The 18,075-nt window shown below is 44.7% G+C and overlaps 1 protein-coding gene and 1 non-coding gene across 2 annotated transcripts in view; one reads left to right on the top strand and one right to left on the bottom strand.

Annotated features, from left to right (window-relative positions):
• The window catches only part of LOC139759404 (uncharacterized), a 72,911-nt gene that overhangs the window by 30,796 nt on the left and 24,040 nt on the right, over positions 1–18,075 (top strand). The window lies entirely within an intron of this gene.
• On the bottom strand, positions 14,254–14,335 carry TRNAS-GCU (transfer RNA serine (anticodon GCU)). The gene has a single exon. It is a non-coding gene; the product is annotated as a tRNA-Ser (tRNA).

Here is an 18,075-nt window from a genome sequence, read left to right as displayed (position 1 = left end):
GTCCAGTCACAAGTGGTCTTCAGGTGGTCAGTCACAAGTGGTCTTCAGGTGTTCAGTCACAAGTGGTCTTCAGGTGTTCAGTCACAAGTGGTCTTCAGGTGTTCAGTCACAAGTAGTCTTCAAGTGTCCAGTCACAAGTGGTCTTCAAATGTCCAGTCACAGACGGTCTTCAAGTATTGAGTCACAGATGGTCTTCAAGTGTTGAGTCACAGATGGTCTTCATGTGATTAGTCACAGGTGGTCTTTGAGGTCTTGAAGCATCTTGCGATCGTCAGCAACATAACGGGAGACGCTCCCCCCCCACGCACCGTTCCTCATTCCCAGGAGTTTATATGTTTCACCTGACCCCGCAACTCGTCCAGCTGTTCTTTTTGCTTTCCTCCTCCTCCTCCCGCTTGGCGAGGGGAGCCAAGCATCGACCCCCCTCTTCCCTAGTGCCGCCTCCTGTTGTACCGCAACCTCCTCTCCCCTCCTTCCTCCCCTCCCTATTCCTCCCCATCCCTCACCCCCCCCCACCCCCCGCGACACACCCCCCAGCCAACGAGCCTTCACCATGACCTAGAGAACCTGGCCAGTCTGTGTGGGGGGAGGGGGGGAGAAGGAGCAGGAAATACCCCACTTGCAGCCGACCGGTTCTGACCTCTGGTGCCGCCTGGTATCAACCCCGCCCCCCCCCCCCCCCCCCCCCCACACACACACACACACACACACACACACACACACACACACACACACACACCACATATATACGAGTGACCTTTCACGGTGGCTGGGCCTCCCCAGACGAGTAGTGTTCTTCATGATATGGAAGACATGGCGAAGGAGGAGGAGGAAGAGAAAAAAAGAGAAAGAAGAAGAAGAAGAGGTGAAGATGAGAAAGAAGAAGAAGAGGTGAAGATGAGAAAGAAGAAGAAAGAGAAAGAAGAAAAAGAGGTGGAGATGGGGAGGAAGAAGAAGAGGAGATGGATATGAAAAGGAAGAAGAAGAAGAAGAAGAAGAAGAAGAAGAAGAACGGGAGATGCAGAGGAAGAGGAAGAGGAGGAGGAGATGAAGAGGAAGAGGAAGAAGAGGAGGAGATGAAGAGGAAGAGGAAGAAGAGGAGGAGATGAACAGGAGAAGATGGAGGAAGATGGACTTCTCATGTTTCTGGAAGAGAAGGTGGAATAGACTGTCTGTGTTTATGACCGGGTAGAAGAGGAACAGGAGAAGAAGGAAAAGACAAGAGAGAAGCCACTGGAAATAAGAAAGCAGAAAGTGAAACAGAGAGATGAAAAAAGGCAATAATTTCTGTATATACAACTTAATTTCTTCACATGACGTGTGTGAGTGGGGGCGTGACAGACGCCCTGCTAATTATGAGGAATGTCCCGCATGTGTGAGAACTCGGACCTGAAGAACGTGGACCCAACATACATGAGGTTCGGTAAACGGGATGCGCCTATTCCTCATGATCCGTGAGGCACTCATGTTTTTCTGGAAAGTCGTCATCAACACATGAGACACCAGGTAGACTCACGAACGTGACGTGAATCACCAAGATTTCGAAAAGAGATAAGAAAGAAAGTTAATCTTCGTCACTTTTGTCTCCAAAACGGCGCGGATGATTTAAACCTCTTAAGTATATTGGACGACTTTTATATTATATCGTTTTGGTTCGACTTGACTTCGTAGTTTTCATCTTGGGGTCCTTGAAGAATTCTACCTCCCCACCCACACTGCCAGCCTGCTAGGGTGGTGGGTGGAGGGCTTCTGATCACAAGGGTTAAAGCCACACCACGCCACATCACACCACAATATATTACACCACACCATGCCACAACACGCCACACCACACCACGCCCCATCACACACCCTACAACACGACATGCCACACCACACCACACCACACCCCATCACACGCCACCACACTACCCAAACACATCACACCACACCACCCACACCCAACCACATCACACCACACCACACTACACCACACCACACCACACCACACCACACCACATCACACCACACCACACCATACCACATCGCACGCCACCACACTACCCAAACACACCACACCAGCCACACCCAACCACACCACACCACACCACCTCAACGCCGCCAAGTCCAGCAAGATGGGTTTCCTAGTCCTCCTCCCCCTTTCTTCCCCACACCCCCTCCTCTCGGCGCCTTTCCCCCCACAGGGGTCCAGCTGAGGTCCGCGTGTCAGGCTGACACACAACACCACACGTTTTAACCACCACATCTGTGCATCTCCATGCCTTTCCGTGCCTCCTGGTCTGTGCTCACCAGTGCCTACCTGTGCCTCCGGGCCTGGACCAGGCCTTCTCCGGCCTATGCCACGTAATCCACACACGCCTGGGTCCACTGGAGACATACAAAGCTATGCCAAACATGGGCACGTCCGGTCTCAGGTCCCACACACACACTGCCAAAGCTGAACCCCTACCCGTCGCTGTGCCCCAGGCCCACACACGGGATGCCTCATGACGTGCTCCTCCAGCTTCTCCCATGTTCCTCCCTCCCTCTACCTCCGTCAGAACATCCCCTCCGTCTATCCACTCCATCACCCTAATCCTAACCTCACCTATCCAAACATTTACCTCGTCCCCTATATCTACCACTGGCATGAGGAGGAATATGTCGTCTGTTGTCGTAATCTAAAGTGAAGTTATTCCTCAACTCCCCCTCACTTAGTCATCACGGCCACAGTCATCACCAGCACGTCCAGGTTATGTAAGGCACCAAACGCAAGAAGCAACGTTAATATCACCCACCCACTGTGCACCTACACTCCACCCACTGCCCACCACCTTCACATACCACTCTCCCTCCTCCTCGCCTCAGACTTCCCATGTGTTGTAGCTTGTTATCAGATCTACACTCCCATTCCTTCGTTAGTTAGGTCCGGCCGGTGACTCCCTCTCTCTCCCTCACTCTCTCTCTCTAGCTGCGTCCTGCAGCTAGCGGGATGGGACGGACGCCAGTACCCTCACGAGGGTACAGGGACGGAGGGAGGGAGGAGGTGGTGTGCACGGACAGCCCACGGGTCATGCTAAGGGACGTCCTGCACCTCGACCCCAGAGCTTCAGGCTGGTGTCAGATGAGGATAAGTGTCTGGTCAGTCACCTCACGGGGGGACGGAGAGAGAGAGGGTAACACACACGAAGGGAACGTTTCATCGTCCCACGGTTCCCCCACCGTCGTCGCTCAGAAGGGAGGGGGGAGTATTTGTGCTATGTGATGGGAGGACATGTAGAGCAGGATTGGTGAGGTCTTGTGGAATTCATTATGACACGAGATTCTACTCTCTCTCTCTCTCTCTCTCTCTCTCTCTCTCTCTCTCTCTCTCTCTCTGTCTCTGTTCATCTGCGTACGTATAGATGTGTGTTTCTGTGCGTGTGTGTGTGTGTGTGTGTGTGTGTAGGTGTTGTCGCGTTTGTCTTTATGTACACATGAGAGAAAGACGGACACTCAACGAGAGAGAGAAAAAAAAGAGGGGGGCAAGAAGCCAGCCAGCGAGCCAATCAGACAGCCAGCCAGCCAACCAGCCAAGCAGCTAGCCAGCCAATCACAGACAGACGGACAGACAGAGAAGAAAAGACAGAGATACCATGTACCGTCAGGACATGGCGGCTGGTGAGACAAAGAGGAGGAAGGTGGTGGTGCTGGTGTTGGTGGAGGTTGAGGGCCTCGACTTGTGCAAGATGTGAGCCACTCAGGCAGGAGTCGTCCAGACATATGATACATGCGCGGGAAGAGGAGGAGCCAGGAGGAGGAGAAGACCTTCCTGTAGTAGTAGCAGTAGTAGTAGTAGTTGTAGGGGAGATGGTGGTGATGTTCTTCCACTCTTCCCTACACTGAACTGCTCCTATGGTTGATGGAGACGTACATGGTGAATGGTGCTGTGGCTTCCATTACACACGGGGACTGAACTTGGGATATCCTGCTAGGGGGGAAGATAATGATAAGTGACCTTAAGGCGAGAGATTAACATAAGGGCTTGGGTACGTTCAGGTCAGGTTTTGGACCAATGGAGACTTCATAGACTTAACTTAATCTCAACACCGGAACTTCATACGGCAAGTTCAACATGGAGACTTAACAGAGGAACTTTATAACGGGGACTGAACACAGGAACTTGATACAACAAGTTCAACATGAAGACCTAACACAGGAACTTTATAACGGAGACTGAACACAGGAACTTAATATAACAAGTTCAACATGAAGACTAAACACAGGAACTTTATAACGGGGACTGAACACAGGAACTTAATATAACAAGTTCAACATGAGGACTTAACACAGGAACTTGATACAGCAAGTTTAACAAGGGGAACTTAACACAGGAACTTAATACAGCATATTCAACGCGGCGAACTTAAAACAGGAACTTAATACAGCAAGTTCAACAAAGGGAAGGACTTAACGCAGGAATTTGATACAGCAAGTTCAACAAAGGGAGGGACTTAACACAGGAACTTAATACAGCAAGTTCAACATGGCGATCTTAACACAGGAACTTAATACAGCAAGTTCAACATGGCGATCTTAACACAGCAACTTAATACAGCAAGTTCAGCCAAGGGACTTAACATAGCCGGGTAGTAGAGGCAGACCGACCAACTGTCTCACGTGGAAGCCCAGGCAACCACCAGACTGGACAGGTCAATATCCTGTGAGCTTGTCGTAGGAAGAACGATCGTAAAAACACGCGGAAGTGTTGACTGACTCCGGCGTGAAGACAGTGTTTTACAACAAATAACTGTTCTTCCTCCCGACGGTGTTGAGGTGGAGGGAAAATGCTTGATAGGTCTAGTTGTGGACAGGGTTTCTTTTTTTTTGTTTGTTTTTTTAGTCAATGTGGGCAATTACGGACTAGATATATCTTTCTCAATCATAAGAAACCTTTTCACTATGATTTCGTTCTAATTAAGGCTCTAGAAACGAAATCTATGTTCTATCTATCTATCTATCCATCTATCTATCTATCTATCTATATATATATATATATATATATATATATATATATATATATATATATACAGAGAGAGAGAGAGAGAGAGAGAGAGAGAGAGAGAGAGAGAGAGAGACAACTATACCACGTTTGATTCATAATGTGCCAAGGAATTATAATACCACAAAGTATATTTGCTATAGTTTTGCTTGAGGATATAAGTACAGCACCCGCCCGCCCACGGCAGAGAGAGCAGACACGAAATAAACTGATCAAACACGTTTGGTTCCGAATTTAATCTCGAGCAACAAGCACACGATCGAAGACATGAGCCTCGCCCACTCACTCAAACGTGTTGCGTACGAAATATAGTGACACGATACGCTCACACGTGGCAGTTAAGTGGCCCTTTACGGCATTCAAATCATCGATATATAAATCTATGGTTGAGGGGATGGCTAGGGGTGTGGGGCTGTGTGCGGGGGGTTCGCTAAAGTATAAAGGCGTCAGTGTCATGTACAAGGGCGTCAGTGTCAAGTATAAGGACGTCAGTGTCAAGTAAAAGGGCGTCAGTATCAAGTAAAAGGGCGTCAGTGTCAAGTATAAGGGCGTCAGTATCAAGTAAAAGGGCGTCAGTATCAAGTAAAAGGGCGTCAGTGTCAAGTATAAGGACGTCAGTGTCAAGTACAAGGGCGTCAGTGTCAAGTAAAAGGGCGTCAGCGTCAAGTATAAGGGCGTCAGTGTCAAGTACAAGGGCGTCAGTCAGTGTCATGTACGAGGGCGTCAGTCAGTGTCATGGTCTCGTGAACTGGTGACGGTAAGTGAGTCGAGGGTTATGGTAAAGGGGTGACTATATGCGTGGGGAGGGGGAGAGGGGAGGGTGGGTGACCGTTAGAAGAGCGAGGGAGGGATGGAGGGAGGTTGGTTGGATTGGCAGTGGGGGAGGGGGCGTGTGCGCGGCAGAAGGGTCCACGGTCGTGGTGTCTTTTATATAAGAGGGAGGGAGGATCGCCCGCTATAGGGTCCTGCGGTTGGTGAGGTGTTATACACGGAGCGGATTGTGGTATTGTACAATGCGGTGTCTTCGTGGTGGTCAAGTGTTGTGCTTGAAGGGGGGGCGACACTTCCCTCGGTGCTTCCAGTGTGAGATTGTCACACGCTTCATTTTCTTCATTTTTTTCCTAATTATCTAAAAAAGAAAAAAAAAAAACGGTTTTGAGGCCAAAGCTCTAACAACATAGTTCGTTTCGAATCTATATCATACATAGAAAATTTTTCTATAATCCTAATATCTTCCTATAAAAGGTAATTGATTTTATAACATGATACTGTACTAATCCAAGTCTCTTTAAAAAATTCCACCTTATCTAACATGGATTTCAATGCTCTTTGATGCGTTATCTCTCATCTTTGGATCCCCTACGGATCCTCCTCCACTGGAAAAGATATCGACTGGAAAAAAGAAATTGGATTTTGACTTTCTAATCTGACTACTTAGTAGTTGTTACTCACCAAGATTCCAGTGGTCAGTATGACTGGAAAGATGGCTGGAGCTTTCCAGTCTGGGGATGTGGTGAAAACTATCATGTGTTGATGGCTGGATAAAAAAGGGGACCAGAGAGGAGTGTCTGCGATGTTTGGAATCCATAGACGGAGAGGTGAAACAGGGAACGTGTCCTGGAAGATTGAGAATTCCAGAAGACCTTGATGGAAAGAACCAGTCTCTTGATGCCGGGAATAAGCATACAGTCCGAGGATTTAGTCTGTAATGCACTAGTCTTTTGAGTGTGTTATAGAAAGTAAAGAATTCCAGGATGATAGCCTGGAACACACTGGCCCTTTAGCTCTTTACACAATTGGGGTTTCCAGGAAAAAAAATGCCTGGAACACGCAAGGTCTTTTAGCATAATGTATACAATAGGAAATTCCAGGCAATAAACCCGATCGTGCTGGTCTTTCAGAGCACTGCACGCAATCGAGAGTTCCAGGAAGTGAGTCTGGACAGTCTTGTCGACTGGAAATGCGTGAGAACACATTACCTAACATTGCCAGAGGATCTACAATGATTCCATGCTGTACATTTAGGCTAAATGACCGTGAATTGGGAAGAGATTAGGAGCGATTCCAGGATGACACTTTGGGCTTAAAGTGGAGTAATAGTCAATTACCTTCCTCATGTCAGACAGTGTTCCAGCGATAGCGGTTCATGTCAGCAATTCATGTCACTTAATGTATAGACGTTTTCTGTATAAACAGTTCAGATAACTCTGATACTTCTCTTTTTCTTTTTCGTTCTGGCCATAAAGAAGTCTCTACGTTCTTGATTTATGGATTCATGATCCAAAGAATGTTTGGCTATCAGAGGGATCGAGTCCAACAGAGTCTTAAACCCGTCTCTTGACCTAGCTCAAGTCATAGATATCTTTCGGGAAGCCAGGTCATCAAAGAGTCATTCAGTACACGATGATGATGATAAGAGATGTTCACATAATTCCCTTCATGAAAGCTAAAACAGATATACCGAGAGCATTCTTGGCTTGTATGTGTCAACGCTCACTTCACTTCACTTTTCCAGCGCCCGCACAACACATCCTAATTAGGTACACATATCTTCACGCTAAGGACCACATAGTCTCATGCGCACGTCAGAAATGAATTTATATCTTTTTTTAAAAAGAGAAAATCATTCTTTACTTCATGGTTATGAAGAATGCATAATTCCTAGCGTAAAAGATAACTCAAATTGCTCTACAAGATTAGCCTCTTCGCTGCTAAGTAGTAGTATTAGCATGTGAATTCCCTGATTTAGAAAACACGTAGAAAATATTGTATCGTCTGGACCAGAAATTATCTCTGGAGTTATAGAGCGTAAACAAAGCAACACACACACACACACATACACACACTACACCTGTCTGTCTACCCTTACCACATTGATCTCTATGTGAGTTCCTCCATCACACACAAGAGGACCGACCCATTTGGTCTGCTGGTGTTTGAATTCCACTAGGTACCGGTGGGTCGGTGGACACCTATCACTAACTTGCTAATCTCGACTGAAGACTTGACACCTCATCGCCATTAAGTATGCTGACTGCATTGTTATGTCTCGTTACACGAGGCTTGGATGCAAATTGTGTGTGTGTGTGTGTGTGTGTGTGTGTGCATGTGTGTGTGTGTGTGTGTGTGTGTGTGTCTGTGTGTAACTAGAATTACCAGTCAGATGTGGAGACTAGGACGTGACAAACAAGCAAACGGTAAAAAAAGTAAGGATGTTACAATCAAGCAGATGGCGACATACAAGTAGGTTGTAACAAGCAAGCAGGAGGTGACAAGCCAGATGGATATGTTACAAGCAGAGGGTGACAAAGAAGTGCAACATGTTACAAGCAGAGGGTGACAAAGAGGTGTAACATGTTACAAGCAGAGGGTGACAAAGAAGTGCAACATGTTACAAGCAGAGGGTGACAAAGAGGTGTAACATGTTACAAGCAGAGGGTGACAAAGAGGTGTAACATGTTACAAGCAGAGGGTGACAAAGAGGTGTAACATGTTACAAGCAGAGGGTGACAAAGAAGTGCAACATGTTACAAGCAGAGGGTGACAAAGAGGTGTAACATGTTACAAGCAGAGGGTGACAAAGAGGTGTAACATGTTACAAGCAGAGGGTGACAAAGAGGTGTAACATGTTACAAGCAGAGGGTGACAAAGAGGTGTAACATGTTACAAGCAGAGGGGGACAAAGAAGTGTGACATGTTACAAGCAGGTGACAGAAGTATGACATGTTACAAGCGAGGAGGTGACAAAGAAGTGTGACATGTTACAAGCAGAGGGTGACAAAGAAGTGTAACATGTTACAAGCTTGGAGGTGACAAAGAAGTGTGGCATGTTACAAGCGAGGAGGTGACAAAGAAGTGTGACATGTTACAAGCAAGGAGGTGACAAAGAAGTGCAACATGTTACATGCAGGTGACAGAAGTGTGACATGTTACAAGCAAGAGGACGGAAAGACAGAATCTTGTAGTATGACAGTATGACAAGCTGTAACACAGGCAGTGTGACAAGCTGTAACACAGGCAGTATGACAAGCTGTAACACAGGCAGTGTGACAAGCAGAGCACTGCACAGTGTGACAATTTCATCATTATTTATCATTATCATCATCATCATCACCATTATCATCATATCATTATCATCATCATTATCATCATATCATTATCATCATATTATCATCATCATTATCATCATATCATTATACATCATCATCATTATCATCATATCATTATCATCATTATTATCATCATATCATTATCATTATCATCATATCATTATCATCATCATTATCGTCATATCATATCATCATCATTATCATCATATTATCATCATCATTATCATCATATCATCATCATTATCATCATATCATCATATCATTATCATCATATCATTATCATCATTATTATCATCATATCATTATCATTATCATCATTATCATTAAGGCCAATTCTGACCTTTCCCATAGACATCCAAGTGAGGATTTTCGTCCCTCAGGCTCAGTCGTCTGCTCCTAACGCTACCTCGCTCACTCACAAACAACATACATGTATACAACAAACAACTTGATCATAGTTATCATCATTCACAATGAATTACGACAAGGGGGGGTGGGGGAAGGGGGGTGGAGGAGGTCCAACAGCCAATCACCTCGCATCTAAACCTTCGTCCTCAGTGAGCACCATTTAGGGAAAGTTACTGTGGGTTGACCTCTGCAACAAGCGCTTCTTCATTCTTCAGCTGGGCACTTGTATCACTGTTGGTGTTACTATCATCTTTATTAGTAGGAGTGTAGTAGTAGAAGTAGTAGTAGTTGTAGAGTAGAAGTAGTAGCAGCAGTAGGAGAACAGTAGTAGTAGTAATAGTAGTCGTAATAATAATCGTAGTAGTATAGTAGTAATAGTATAGTAGAAGTAACAGTAGAGTAGTAGCAGTAATAGTAGTAGTAGTTGTAGAATAGTAGTAGTGGCAGTAGTAGAAGAATAGTTGTAATAGTAGTAGTAGCAGAATAGTAGTAGTAGCAGCAGTAGTAGAACAGTAGCAGTAATAGTCGTAGTAGTGTAGTAAGCGTAGTAATATCAGTAGTCGTAGTAATAGTCGTAGTAGTAGTAGTAGTGGCAGTAGTAGTAGTAGTAGTAGCAGTAGTAGTAGTAGTAGTAGTAGTAGTAGTAGTAGTCGTAGTCGTAGTAGTAGCAGTAGTAGTAGTCGTAGTAGTAGTAGTAGTAGTAGTAGTAGTGGTAGTCGTAGTAGTAGTAGTAGTAGTAGTAGTAGTGGTAGTCGTAGTAGTGGCAGTAGTAGTAGTAGTAGTAGTAGTAGTAGTAGTAGTAGTAGTAGTAGTAGTGGTAGTCGTAGTAGTAGTAGTAGTAGTAGTAGTAGTGGTAGTCGTAGTAGTGGCAGTAGTAGTAGTAGTAGTCGTAGTAGTAGTAGTAGTAGTAGTAGTAGTAGTAGTCGTAGTCGTAGTAGTGGCAGTAGCAGTAGTAGTAGTCGTAGTAGTAGTAGTAGTAGTAGTAGTAGTAGTAGTAGTAGTAGTAGTAGTAGTCGTAGTCGTAGTAGTGGCAGTAGCAGTAGTAGTAGTCGTAGTAGTAGTAGTAGTAGTAGTAGTAGTAGTAGTAGTAGTAGTAGTAGTCGGAGTAGTAGTAGTAGTAGTAGTAGTGGTAGTCGTAGTAGTAGTAGTAGTAGTCGTAGTAGTAGTAGTAGTAGTAGTAGTGGTTAGCAGTAGCCATTCATCTTCCCGCGCTCACCACACCCGGGTAGTGTTAACCATCAACACACAACTTTTTTTTTTGTACCACTGGCGCTTGTCAGGGGAGCGAGCGAGAGTGGTCTACATGGCCAAGAAGAAACACATCCTTTTCTTGTCTTAAAATATAGATCGTAGAGAGCAGACGCCATCGGCTGGTACGTATACAAGTGTGGCTCAGTGACGAGCAACTTGAATGAGTGGATTTGTCTATATCTTCAACTGGCAAATGGTCAGTCATCTTAAAGAACATGTTGGTCTTCTTCCCTATGTGCCTTGCACTGGCTTTTTATCACTACGTTATCATTAATCCTTTTGGACACATCGTAACACCCCTTTGCATATACGGAGAGGGGTAATGACACGCGTTTATTCAAATGGGAAGTTATGTTCCTCTGATGATGTAAGACGGGTTGATGACATCTGCCTTGTAATTGAAGGAATCTAATTCCTTCTACAAAGAGACAGACAGACAGACAGACCAGGGGAATCAACGACCATTATATTACAAAAGACAGGGTTATTACCACATTAATTATTTCCCCTGGCGACAGGACAAGCCTTATTTATTAGCTAAATGACAATGGAGACTGGAGTGAGCGGAAGCCATATATATCATATAAACCCCAAGATGAAGAATGTCCTAAACGCTATGATGCTATATAATGCTATACAATGCTATGGAAGATCCTTGATCAGACGTGCTATAAGGAGTATCCATCTATAGCAGGGGGGTGTTGAGAGTCTAGTGTTTATAATGCTTTACGTTACCATGAGTCAGGTGTGTTATTTAAGTCGATTATGAGAATTTAACAGCTGCCCATGGACGTCTGTTGATTAGCTGGCTTAAAGTTGAAGTAGCTAGACCTTGTAGTGTGTGTGTGTGTGTGTGTGTGTGTGCGTGTGTGTGTGTGTGTGTGTGTGTGTGTGTGTGTGTGTGTGTGTGTGTGTGTGTGTGTGGACACTCCTCAGCAACGTACGTACATAGGAGTCTATACAAAGGAATATAAAGGAATATAAAAGGAAATCAAACATCACCAGGCCACTGGGTCCTTCCGAGGCTGTTTGTGACAGTGGAAGACATCAGAAACTCACAGATGAGTGTGGTAAAAGTTAGACGTGTGTATAGATCATTCGAAGATATCCTGAGAATTGTCAGTGTGACTTAGGAGGCGTAAATAATGTAAAGTCGTGGTGGACTTGAAGCGAAATATTGATCAAGTTCTTAGATATCTCAAGAGAACTGCTTTAAACCACCTTAATTGGTACATTAAACAATATGTTAAGATTCCTTTTAGAGAAAAAGCACTTCACCTCATTCGAGGTAAGAATACGTTCGTTTATCCATCACTACGACAGTGAAATCAGACGAATCAAGTCTTTATCATAGTCTTTGATAGCTCTGACTACCTGCATTAGATCCCCTCGTAACCTTCTCTTTTATAAGGTAAATAGATCCAGTTCGTTTCATCTATTCTCGCAGACTTTGTTTCTCATTCTGGGAATCAACTTGGAAGCTCGTCGCTGTACTCTGTCCATTCTGGCAATATTTTTTTTTTCAAGCCGGGAAATGAAAACTGGACACAATACACAAGATGTGGGGGAACCAATGAACTATAAAGAGTATGGATGATTTCCCTGTACTTAGATTCGATGGCCCTTCCTAGGAAGCCAAGAAGTTTGTTCGTTTTTTTTTTGACAGTTTCTGTGCACTGCTTACCTAGTTTTCGATCATGTGAGATTATCAAGCTCAAGTCTTTTACCTCATTTACCTTATGCATTTCAACAAAATCTCTATACAGTAACTTGCCTTTTTTGTTTTTGCTTCCGATACGTAAAACTTTGCAGTTATTAATATCAAGATTCATTTGCCACCTATGAGACCAGTCCGTCACTTTGTCTACGTTAGTTTGAAGCTGTAGATGTTCAAGTTCGTTTGTAGATTTATTCTCCAGCTTTGACGGTTGATCTAAGAAAAAAAAAAAAAATAGTCCAAAGACGTGTCTATATCATATTGCCACTCTGGAACATCCTTCGTTGCTACTGCTGCTGAACAGCACTACAGCATGTGTTCAACCTTGATCTGACAGCGGTGACATACTCTTCGCCTGGACAGCATTTGGTGGGAGTTCATGACTCTTAAGTCTACCGCTGACTCAAAGAAATGCCCACTTGTGCCCTATGTCTCCTCCACTTTGAGCTCCATACCGTCATTTCTGGTCGTCGTATCTCTATCCAACGCAGAGAAAAACTGCGATGAGTGTTGTTGCTGATGTTATACTGTCTTTGGAACACCTCTGTTGCATCATCTTGGAGATAACTGCTCTTGGAGAGGCAATATTTCTAGGTCTCTCTACATCTTTCTCCGTGAGCTTTACATCTGAGCGACGAAATGGGCTTTGTTGCTCCTTCACTGTATTCGTTCTAATTCGTCTTTTTTCTCTGATAAAGTTTTGACGATCCGAACTAACTAGCGTATTCTAAATGCAGTCTGACTAAGGCATTGTAAAGAGGACAGTGAATATTGCATCTTTCTTTGCATAGTTTATATTCTTAGCTAAGAAACCCTAACATTATGTTTATTTTATAATTTGTGGCTAGACATTATCTTGTGCACTTTAGTTTATTTGACTATAGTGTCATTTCACTTTTTTTTCGCGTGCTGCAAATAATGGTACAGTGTGTGTGTAGAACTTTCAGTCAAGATACAACAAACCTCAACGTCTGATTACATTCTGCCATTTCCCACGAATCTGACCCCGGATGACACGAGCAACCGCCCACCTCAATTGACCTCACTTGACCCCTCCACTTCAAGAGGATCCGTTCTGACCAACAACCACGACTATACTAGGAGAAAGATGACGACAAAAGGAAGGTTGAAGGAGCACGCAACTTGGCAATATTGTTATGCAAATGTGGATGGAAACCTCGAGTTTCAACGAGTGTTTACAGCAATTAAGCTCGGCACTTGGCGCATCATGTAGAAGACGAAGGTGTAACTGTGTCTCACTGTCTCCCACGACCTCTTGGAAGATCCAGCAGACATGACTCAACTTACTTCCTCCTTGTGGCTTTTAAGGCTTCGCCCGCGTCTTCTTGTGGAGGGAGAGGGAGATGTGGGCGTCGTGAGGGAAGAGAGGAGAGAGAGAGAGAGAGAGAGAGAGAGAGAGAGAGAGAGAGAGAGAGAGAGAGAGAGAGAGAGAGAGAGAGATTTGAAACTCGTGGGCGACAACCAGATCATGGGAGGTGAGTTGGTGTGACGAGAAAAGGGGGTGAGGGTTGTTGCTTGTCAGTGTGTGTGTGTGTGAGTTATGTCCAGTGTTTGCATGGGAGGGTGTGTGGGTGGGTCGTGGGGGACTTTTACACTCGTAGGGCCTCGTATATTGACTGCTATGGCTAGGAATCGAACCTGGGTCACCTACCTGGAAGCCTAGTTATGCTTTTTCGCTGCACCATCATCATCATGACACTTGGAAAGAGAGAAGGAAAAAGTCCTGACGACGAGGATGGGATTCGAACCCACGCAGGGAGACCCCATTGGATTAGCAGTCCAACGCCTTAACCACTCGGCCACCTCGTCTTGTACACGTTTGGGTGCGGGTGTATGTGTTTGTGTGTGTGTGTGTGTGTGTGTGTGTGTAATTTGCATACGTTAGTCGTATAGAAAAATTGAAAAAAAAATATTCACTGATATCTATGGATCTATACCACTCCTCACGAGAAATCCTTCATCGGGAGGTGTCGTGTGTGTGTGTGTGTGTGTGTGTGTGTGTGTGTGTGTGCGCGGGCGCACGTGCGTGTGGGGCTAATCCCGTCCACCCACTCGCTCGGAATGATTCGATTTGGGGGAGAGATTGTCCAATCCCATTCAATGGGATTCCAACCACTTTCCCTAACACACAAGGTCTACTGGAAGGTGTGAGGAAGTGCCAGACTCTGGGAGGTTGTAGCCAGCTACACACCACTACATATGAGAACATGTTTCTTGCATCATCGCTGACTAATGATATGCAAATCACCTCTGTGAAATATTAATGAATTATCATTACTATCATTGTTATCTTCATTATTATTATTATTATTATTATTATTATTATTATTATTATTATTATTATTATTATTATTATTATTGTTATTATTATTATTATTATTATTATTATTATTATTATTATTATTATTATTGTTGTTATTATTATTATTATTATTATTATTATTATTATTATTATTATTATTATTATTATCATTATTATTATTATCATTATTATTATTATCATTATTATCATTATTACTATTATTATTATCATCATGATTATCATCATCATTATTATTACTAATATTATTGCTATCATTTTCATTATTATTATCATCATCATTATTATTATTACTAATATTATTGCTATCATTTTCATTATTATTATTATCATCATTATTACCATTATTCTTATCATTATTATTATTATCATTATTATTACTATTATATTTACTATTATCATTGTTATCATTATTTCATGCAGGTCTACGTTTTAAAAGACTGGCTCGACGCCATGGTTTCCTGCTCATAATGGGAAGAAATTTTTAGAGAAAATCTCTCTCTCTCTCTCTCTCTCTCTCTCTCTCTCTCTCTCTCTCTCTCTCTCTCTCTCTCTCTCTCTCTCTCTCCACCATAAATAAGGTGTCTGGGTTAACTACAGCGATACAGTTAGAGGCTCTCTGCCCGCACGCGAAACCACAAACTCCAGTGCATTTGCATAGTAATGACCCACTCTGGCGAGGCAGGGCGTTATGTGGGAAGCTGCAGGAACAGTTAATGTGTGTGTGTGTGTGTGTGTGTGTGTGTGTGTGTGTGTGTGTGTGTGTGTGTGTGTGTGTAAGGGAACGTAAGAGCTGCCACCTCTCTTCCATCATCCTCATCTGACTCGAAGCAGGGGCCCACTGACACTTGACCTCAAAGTGAATTACTTGTTTCGGGGACGGACGGTAGATTCTCCAGTTTGAATATAGATAGATAGATAGATAGATAGAGAGAGAGAGAGAGAGAGAGAGAGAGAGAGAGAGAGAGAGAGAGAGAGAGAGAGAGAGAGAGAGAGAGAGAGAGAGAGAGATAGACGTGGAACGTGGAGTGTGGACTGCCGTCATTTCTGTGTGATCGGCCGAGCTGCCCTGCCACTCATTGGCAAAGAGGAACACGAAGCTTCATGAGACACACAACACGAAGCTTCATGAGACACGCGTGAGGATGTTTGAGAGTCGGTTTGATCTGAAATTCAAGATTGTTATGGGGGTTATATAGAGGTGGGCGATTGTGGATCCATTGTCAAAGGCATGACACAGTTTAGTTGATGGTCAAAGGCATGACAGGGTTTAGTTAATGGTCAGAGGCATGACAGGCTTTAGTTAGTGGTCAAAGGCATGACAGGGTTTAGTTGATGGTCAAAGGCATGACAGGGTTTAGTTAATGGTCAAAGACATGACAGGGTTTAGTTAATGGTCAAAGACATGACAGGGTTTAGTTAATGGTCAGAGGCATGACAGGGATAAGTTAATGGTCAAAAACATTACAGAGACAGATGTGTATCAAGCTCGTGCATGATGATTCGACAGCATCACTCACTCAGAGGAGACTGTCTCTTGGTGTGGGTTAAGGACGTAACGATATGAAACATAAGGAAGGGGTTGTCGACTTGCCTCCACCCATTTCCTCCTTCCCCCACCCCTTCCTTCCCTTCTTTCACTGGTCCCAGAAGGAAGCACCACTTCCATCACGTCCAAGGGAGGGAGGGAGGCAGGCTGGCTCACGAGATCACAAATTATCGTGGACCTCCTCCTCCTCCCTCCCCTCTCCTCACCCCTACCCCCTACCCCCTGCCACCACAGTACGCCATTCAGCAGAGGTCGTTGGGGAGGAGGTCAGAGGACTATGGGCCAGCTCAACATACGTAATGACCTGCGTGGAACAGGAGAGGAATGTGAGCCTTGAGGAACCATAAGGAAAGGAAGACACACACACACACACACACACACACACACACATCAGTGGGTTGGAATGGGAAAGAGGTGTTGGGAAAAGCGTGGACAGACACGTCAGCAGAAGATGCAACTATAATACCAAATGGTCTTGACGTTGCTGGGATGAGGTAAAGTGCCGAGGGAGTAGACGAGACCAGACGTCGTCCCCACCTACAGGAGAGCAGAGCCGCAGGAGGCGATGAAAGATGGGTGGATCAGACGCCCAAGGCGAGCGTCTGGGCTGCTCTGAAAACGATATTCAGAGACCACATGGACGAGTTCCCCCAGAGGAGAAACGACCTGGTTGAGATGCAACATGGTGTCTTGGGAGGGCGTGAGTTAGCAAGTCGAGTGTGCGACGAACGCACCAGGTCTTCAACGAGAGAGCGAGTTCTGACGCGGACAAGCCCGGTAGCACCGTCGTGATTTGGACTTGCCTGCCATGAAGCACTGAATCACACACGAGGCTGGTGCAGAACACGGACCATCTGGCAGAAATATAACGGAGACCACTGGCGTGCACGGACGTGTGTCGGGTGAGGAGAAGCCTCGTCGAAAAAGAGTTGCAGTCACCAATGGGCGTTGCCCCTGGAGTCGTGGTCAAACCTGGGAGTATTGACCCTCAATGTGTGTGTGTGTGTGTGTGTGTGTGTGTGTGTGTGAATGACCCTCCAATAGGGATTTGTAATCCTACCTATACATGTCTGCGGATAATACCCAGGTCGTGAAGGAGGAGAGAAACAAGGGAGATTGCACCAACTTACAAGGGGACCCAGACAAACTGGGGAAAAAAAAGAAGGTTAAGTCTAATGCCCAGACGACGAGACTGAACTCGAGGATGGACGTCAGTGGAAAAAAGAAATAAAGGGAAAGGTCGAGTTTGGACGTCACCTAGCGGGAGATAAGCTGCAGGATCCTCCGTGTGTGTGAAAAGGATTAGAGAGTTTACATCGTCCCTAACCACATCGCAAGTGTTCTACATTTGGAGAATGATAAAGACGACAAACTGTCTGCTGGAAGAGATTGGAACAGCTTCCAGGTATATGGATGATGAAGTATCCAGCAAGCCTTTTTCTCACCTCCTAGAACTTTAAGCCTCTACTAGAACATGCCTCTCACGTTTGGCCTCTGGGTTGAACACAAAAAAAGAGCTAATCAAGAAGGTTCATAGGAGATCAACAAGACTGGCCCCGGATTTAACAGAGATGAATTACAAGAAAAGGATAGACGCCTTAAGTGTGCCTCCCATGGAAGGGAAAAAAGAAAAAAGACGAGTGAGGGGTGACCTGATCACAACCTTTAACAAACCACCTT

The sequence above is a fragment of the Panulirus ornatus genome, chromosome 3 (genome assembly GCF_036320965.1).
Source record: "Panulirus ornatus isolate Po-2019 chromosome 3, ASM3632096v1, whole genome shotgun sequence".
Classification (NCBI taxonomy): domain Eukaryota; kingdom Metazoa; phylum Arthropoda; class Malacostraca; order Decapoda; family Palinuridae; genus Panulirus; species Panulirus ornatus.
The sequence above is the reverse complement of the archived record's forward strand: the minus strand, read 5'-3'. Positions and strand labels throughout refer to the sequence as shown.